The sequence below is a fragment of the Nycticebus coucang genome, chromosome 6, assembly GCF_027406575.1.
Source record: "Nycticebus coucang isolate mNycCou1 chromosome 6, mNycCou1.pri, whole genome shotgun sequence".
NCBI lineage: Eukaryota > Metazoa > Chordata > Mammalia > Primates > Lorisidae > Nycticebus > Nycticebus coucang.
In genome coordinates this window covers 57953184-57959714 of record NC_069785.1, presented here as the reverse complement: position 1 = coordinate 57959714, position 6531 = coordinate 57953184, and positions in this window count along the sequence as shown.

Sequence of the window (6531 nt, the reverse complement as noted above, 5' to 3'; positions counted from 1 at the left end):
AAAAAAAAAGAAAGAAAGAAAAGAAAATGGGTGAAATTTGGATAGGTCTACAGCTTAGTTAATAGTAGTGTTTTGATGATAATTTCCTGGTTTTGATCATTTGAGATATGGTTATAAAAAATGGTAACATTAAGGAAATCTGGAAAGATTTTTTTGCAAGTTTTTTTATTTTTTTGAGACAGAGTCTTGCTTTGTCGCCCTTGGTAGAGTACCCTGGTGTCAGTAGTTCACAGCAACTTCAAACTCTTGGACTCAAATGATCCTCTTGCCTCAGCCTCCCCAATAGCTGGGACTATCGGCCACAACACCTGGGTATTTTTAGAAGACGGGTTCTCGTTCTGACTTAAGATGGTCTCAAACTCCTGAGCTCAAGCAATCTATCGCCTCAGCCTCCCAGAGTACTGGGATTACAGGCATGAGCCACCGCGCCTGGCCTCAACTTTTGTTTAAATCTAAAATTATTTCAAAACAAGAAAATAATGTTTGAAATTATCAATTTATTGGACCCCCCCAGTTCTTTCTCCAAAGTTTTATTTTCCTTGTCCACATCTGTAAATGTTTCTGCCTCAATTCCTTGATTTATCAATTTCATACATTATTTGATTCCTGATATAATAGATGATTTAGCTCATTCATTCTCTTACCATTATGATCTCTTACCATCATAAGTGTCCGATATTATTATCCAGTGTTTAATTTCTCTGTTGAACATTTTTATCACCTTAAAAACAATACCTTTGTCTCTTCTACCTATGATAGACAATATTTCTTGGTTTCCTGTCAGCACCTCTATTTTTTTCTCCCAGCTGTTCTCCTCTCCTTTCTTCCCCTAAACCTGTTCATTTCATTTTTATTCTTGTGTTTTGAAGATTAATAATGGTTCCATTTTTTTCTGAAAATTTAAGTCTTCCTTGTATTGCTCATTAGTTAAGTCCAACAGCTGAAAAATCAATAAGCAATTATATCATGTTCATTAGTGATTCAGAGTACGCCCTGTAAGTGGAGTTCCACCTTTTGCGCATCTGTCTGTTTTCCTGGAACTTCTCTTCAGCTTTCTTTTATGTTTAGCCTACCAATTGCCTTTATCATATTCCTAATTATTTCCAAACTCTTCATAACTTATATATTCTGTTAAGTCTCTGTTTTCTGGGGAGATCTCTTTCCTGGGATGCCTTGACTACTCTTATTGTTGCTCAATTGGTTTCTTATTTTTCTAGAGCATAAATTGAAGTAAATTACTAAGCATAAAATAATTAGAGTCCTAAAAATTCTTCGTTTGACTCTTATGTTCTAACGATAGTTTAGGTGGGTATAGATTTCTAATTGATAATCTTTCTCCCTCAGAATTTTGAGGTCTTTGTCTCGATAACTTCCAGTATTTACCATTGCTATTATCATTCTGATTCTTGTCTTTTTAGATGTCTTGTTTCAGTCTTCCTGGAAGTATTTAGAATATTCTTCATTTTCAGTATTATGAACTTTCATGCTTTGTGTAGGTATGAAACTTTGTATTTTTTTTTTTTTGAGATAGGGTCTCACTCTGTCACCTGGGCTAGAATACAGTAGCATCATCATAGCTCACTGCAACCTGGAATTCCTGGGCTAAAACAATCCTTCTGCCTCAGCTTTCTAAAGTAGCTAGAACTACAGAAACAACTAATTTTTTATTTATTTTTTTTTTTTGTAGAGACAAGGGTCTAATCATTGTGTTGCCCAGGCTGGTCTTGAACTATGGGCCTCAAGCGATCCTTCACCTCTGCTTCCCAAAGTTCTAGGATTACAGGCATGAGCCACTGCAACAGCCTTTGTTTTCCTCTTTGTGTTAGGCATCCAGTGGATTATTTTAATTTACAATGTTATTCATTGCCATTGCAATGTCATGCGGCTTTAGAAATTGTTCTTATATTCTTCCTTTCATAATTTTCTCTCCGGCATGTTCATGGTTCTCTTTCTGAAACTCAGGAGACTGAATCTGGACTTCCTTGATTGGTCTTCTGTATTTCTCTCTCTTTTTTTTTTTTTTTTTTTCATTTTTCCTGGCTTTGTCTTTTTATTTTACTTTCAGGGAGATTTCCATGTCTCTATCTTCTAACATCTCTGTTGAATTTCTATTTTCAGCAATCATATTTTAATTTCCAATATTTCATTCTTGTTTTTTTTTTTTCCTTTTTATATAGCAACCTGTTCTTGTTTCATGGACATGATACCTTCTGAGGATACTACAAGGTCTGACAGTTAAGTTTGCAAACTTGCCACCTTGCACTTACATTGGTAGCACTGTACAAATGACTCAATAAGGGCTTGTAACCTTAGTGTATTAGTATTTCTCAGCTGTGTTTGTGTCAACATGTGGCAGTGTCTTGCTGAGTGGCATTCCTTATTGTTGCATGTTTTTGTGTACCATCAGAGAATGTCAGAGCTTGGATTGGAGTACTGAACAAACACTAAATTTCTTGTTAAACTTAGCAAGAGTGGAAGTGAAATCAGGGACATGTCAGTCCAAGTTTATGGGGATAATACCATGAAGAAAATGGCAATGTACAAATGGATTAAATGTTTCTCTTGGGGAAGAGACAGCATCTCTGATGAATAGAGGTCAGGGAAGCCAGTAATAAGCAGAACTGATGAAAACAATGGAATTGTTCTGTGTGTCAAAATCATTGGCTGACTGTGAGAATAGCAGACCAAGTAAGTAAACATCAATAGAAAAACAGGAAAATCTTAACTGAAAATCCTGGCCAACAACTCATGGCTTTTGCATCATGATGCCCAGCTCTTAAGGCACTGTCTGTGAGGGAGTTTTTAGCCAATAAACAAATAATTAGAATATCCTCCCTACTCACCTTATTGGGCCCCCTGAAGATAATGAAAACATTTTGATGACATTCAGGATATCAAAGGATATCAAACAGCTTTGGCTGTTCCAGAAAAAGTTCCAAAATTGGTTTGAATGTAGACTAGTTGCTGGTATCAGTACATAGCTTTCCAAGTACTTTGAAGGTGACCATAATGATAGTCAGCAATGAGGTATGGAGCACTTTTTCTAGATTAAGTTCTCAAACCTAATTGTCAGAGCTTTTATCTACGGATTGGAGTTTTTGTTTTACATTTTCTTCTACTCCCTTAATTACCTTTATTTCCTCTGGAGTGAATTTTTCTATTCATTTGACTTTTTTCTTCATTTTAACCAATGTCTCATGTTCCTTGGATTCCTGTTCATGTTTAAGAATGAGGTAGTAAGCAGTGTGAATGGGAAAGGGCTGTGAGCCAGCAGGTGATTGAGCAGAAAAACAGCTCTACACTGGACACTTCCTAAACGCTAGAATCTGGACAAATCTAGAGATGCTCAATTTTGTTAGGAGAGAATTTCTAGTTTAAAATATTTTTAGGGCGGTGCCTGTGGCTCAAAGGGGTAGGGCGCAGACCCCATATGCCAGAGGTGGCGAGTTCAAACCCAGCCCCGGCCAAAAACTGCAAAAAAAAAAAAAATTTTTTTTTTTAAGCACACCCCATCCCCCAATGGAATAGATCCTGGCTTTCAAATTTTATGAACAAGAGAGGGTCAGTGATGGTGGGATTAACTGTCTGGCACAGTGGAAGGCTCTACCTTGTACTCAAGCCCTGGTCCCCTTGCGGGGACACCTTGAATGGGCGACTGCAGCATCACAGGGCCCTGGTTTCTTCCAACTGCAGGTCACACCAAGGCCTCCATCCTAATCTAGCAGCCGGCTGTATGAGGTTCACGCTAAAGGCAGTTGCTGACGGTTAACTGCGCAGCCAGGCGCCCCGGTGAGACTGTAGGCAGCAGTGGTGATTACACAGCAGCACTCTTTTTAGATGCCTGCACTTTATGGCTTTCCATTCAAAACACTCAGGCCCAGTGTTTAGTCTCTCTGGGGGGCAGCTGTAAAGGCCACCTTGTTTCACAGCTAAGGAGAGGTTACAAGGCAATTAAAATATTTTTGTCTCTTCTCTTTTGATGATTATTCCCCTGCGGTAGCAGCCACTGGAGCAGTTGCTGCCTCCCATTGCCTACAGGGGAACCCAAGAACACACAGTGGCAGACTCAAGCCCTGAAGCATGGCTAGAATGAGAGTTTCAGCCTTAAGCCTTCCTTTGTTTTTCAGAGACTTAGAAGTAAAAGTCAGAAATAATGGTATCTTGAATAGCCATAGCCAGGCAACCCTCATTTACTTAAAGGGGCACTTTTTCCCTTTAGGAAGATAGTAAATGCTTCTTGTGCCACAATAATTATATGCTCTAAATTCTGTGTGTTCTCGGTTGGGTACAGTGGCTCATGCCTATAATCCTAGCACTCTGGGAGGCCGAAGCAGGTGGATCTTCTGAGCTCAGGAGTTGGAGATCAGCCTGAGCAAGAGGGAGACCCTCATCTCTAAAATACAGCTGGGTGTTTGTGGTCGGCGCCTGTAGTCCTAGCTGCTTGAGAGGCTGAAGCAGGAGGATCACTTGAACCCAAGAGTTTGAGGTTGCTGTGAGCTATTCTAACCAGGGCACAGAGTGAGACTGTCTCAAAAAATAAATAAATTCTGTGTATTCTTCATTTCTGTGCAATGCAGTAATGGTACAAATAAATGTATGTTCTAACCATGTGGAGATAATGTAGGTAGACAATGTTCCACAACTCCTCACTCTGAATTATAATAAATGTTTAGGACCAAGGTTATCATTATTATTCATAGAAAGAGTAGCTATCATAATCTTAAAATTGATCCTGATATGTAAGGCCCCTTCCTAGTGTCCAACCTCAGGGCAAACTCGCAGGGCTGGCAAGGCACATGTCTTTACCATCTCTGCTCTTCAGGGAAGAAGCAAAGGCCTGGAGAAGCCCTGACAAGAGTTGGCAGCTCAGGATATACCAAGCTAATCAGACAGCACCTCCCAGTCCTCTGGGCATCTTGGTGATGGAAGCTGGGGACACTAATTGGCCTGAGAAAAGGCTGACAAGTAAGGGGAGGAGGAGGAAAAGCAAAAGATGATCTATACTGAGACTTCTTTAACTCAGCTGGAACAGATTCTACAAAATCCCCTCTCTCTTTTCTTCCAAAAATAAAAAAGCCTGTAGGGAGTCACCTGTGGCTCAAAGGACTAGGGCGCCGGCCCCATATACTGCAGGTGGCAGGTTCAAACCCAGCCCCAGCCAAAAACTGCAAAAAAAAAAAAAAAAAAAAACCGCCTGTAGCAATAATGAAAACTATTTTCAGGATGGGAAACTGGTAAATATAAAAATGCAAATCAAGTACAGTTGTGGCTGTAAGTCACTGAACAAAAATGCCATTACTGTCCTTTATAGAGTCCAGTGTAGGCGCTCAGGGCAATTGTGACGCCTGAAAGGCTTACATCAGAGACCCCAAAGGACCACAGAGGTCATGGGGCCCAGATTCCTCATCTCACAGATGAGAGCCTGCAAGTGGGGACAGTGGACACATTTTCCCCGGGAACAGAGATGGCCTTAGTAAAGCAGTCAGCACAGAGCCAGGTACAAAGCAGGTACTTGTACCAGTGAGGAAAGAGTTCAGCTGCAAGCAATAGAAAGCTGGCCGATTGACCTCCCAGGCACTACTTGCCTTCCGGGGATTCCCCCCCACAGCTCCCGGGGAACCCCGCGCCCACCTGGGGCCGTCCCCGTCCGGCTCCCAGGACCCGGGGACCCAGCGATATGGCGGCTGTTCTTCCAGACACTAGAGCCTGGGTTGGATGTCGCTACTCGTGCCATCTACATGTGTGGGAAGTACCAGAAAAGTAAGGGAAGTTCTGTCACTTATCGGGCATCACTTGACCGTCACGTTCCTTACCTGGAAAATGGGAGACAATATATATTCCCCGTAGGGTTGTTGAGAGGCTGTAACTGTGCTTTGCACAGGGCTCGGTCTTTACTAAGGACTCACCAAATGTTGGTCCATTCAGCTCCGCCCCTCATTTTGTCATGGCAGTTTTCCAGGCCTCGGTTTCCTCTCCTGGAATACGAAGAGGCCGGTCTGGAAGAAGCCCTGCGATTTCTCCCAGCTCTGAACCTTGCGGTGCCCTGAACAAAATGGCTGCCGTGTTTGCCTTGCCTTGCCTGGCGGTCGCTTCTGCCAGGAGGTGGCGCCACTAACTCGTGTTTCCCGCAGGGAGGTGGCCTGACCATTTGTTAACCTCTCCTCAGTTTTCAAAAGGAGGCAGAAAACTCACCTGCTTAGCTGCTGTCTCCAAAATGACTTTTTAAATCCTGCTGTTGATGTTTCTCGAGTGTAGCTGGGTTTTCCACTCTCTTGCTCGCTCAGCTCATGAAAATACGCCTTCCTCCATATTTAGGGAAGGGGTGAAGACAGAAATTGGGGGAGGAGGGCAACTTCCTCACTGTGGTCTTTCCCTTTGCTCAAAAGCAAAACTGCAGATACCAAAGAGCATGTGCTCCCGGACTGGACCCACAATCAGCCATTTGCATGCTGCTCAGGAGGCACAAATGGCCACTCAGGCTGGCAATTGCCTAATTGCCACACTGGGGATCACAGATACAATTCTGCAACC